Here is a 1,025-nt window from a genome sequence, read left to right as displayed (position 1 = left end):
TTAAAGTAGTAGAAAAAGTACTAACTATTTACTACTTTTAATCCGTTCGTGCATACTATTTCAAATTAAATGTAGAAAAATGTTTAATTACAGGCTTATAAGCCTGAATATATGTTTGTATCGTAAGCTCCACACAGGTTGCACATATATTGTAACTTATAAAAAAGTGCAGGCCGTAAAATAAGGCAATTTCCTATAAAACTGTAAATGATTTTTTAAATAGATTAGTAATAATAATACTAGATTGGCGCTTACACATATGTTAGTGTTTGACCGAGCTTCTCCTCCGACTTGTGGCGTGCGCCTTGATGTTGTCACACAAAGCGGAGGGACCTACAGTTTTACGCCGACTCCGAACGGCGATTGCATTTTTATGAGAAGCCTTCATGGCAGTAATACACTCGGAGGTTTGCCATTGCCTGCCGAGGGACGACCGCTGTTAAGAAAAAACCTTTTTTCTATATTTTTTGCGATGTTGCTTTGACCAGGGCTTGAACCCAGATGATGCGGAGTGGAGCGCGTGCTGCTTACCACTACGCCACAGCGGCTGGCATGCGAGTGTCGATGGCAGTAGAATAGAAATTTGTCGATCGAGTCGATCATCTTTTATTTTGCTATTGTGTAACTTGATCGATAAAAATTTGTACTATTGTGAATGGTGACGGAATTGTAAACAGCTGTTTGTTTGTTTACATTTGTTTCTTTAATGTTTCATTTACATAATTTTTAAAATAATTGCTTTTATTATAAAATTTAAAAAATGGACACAGTTGAAATATGGTTTAGTGATGAGGAAGATGATGTGGGAGCTAATAGATTAGTAGAGTTGGCTAAAGCATGGAGGGAATTGCGAGATTCGTCGGATCCCATGGAGTTGGAAGATGAAGTGTATGTAACGGGTGATTTTTTTGAGGTTAGGATTTTCATGCATTAGTATTTGACAGATCACGTGGGATTTCAGACATGGTGTCAAAGAGAAAGATGCTCAGTATGCTTTGACATTTCATCATGAATAGACTTACTAA

This window comes from Rhagoletis zephyria, unplaced genomic scaffold (genome assembly GCF_001687245.7).
Source record: "Rhagoletis zephyria isolate East Lansing unplaced genomic scaffold, Rhagoletis_zephyria_1.1 Rzeph_scaffold_00651, whole genome shotgun sequence".
NCBI classification, from domain to species: domain Eukaryota; kingdom Metazoa; phylum Arthropoda; class Insecta; order Diptera; family Tephritidae; genus Rhagoletis; species Rhagoletis zephyria.
The sequence above is the reverse complement of the archived record's forward strand: the minus strand, read 5'-3'. Positions refer to the sequence as shown.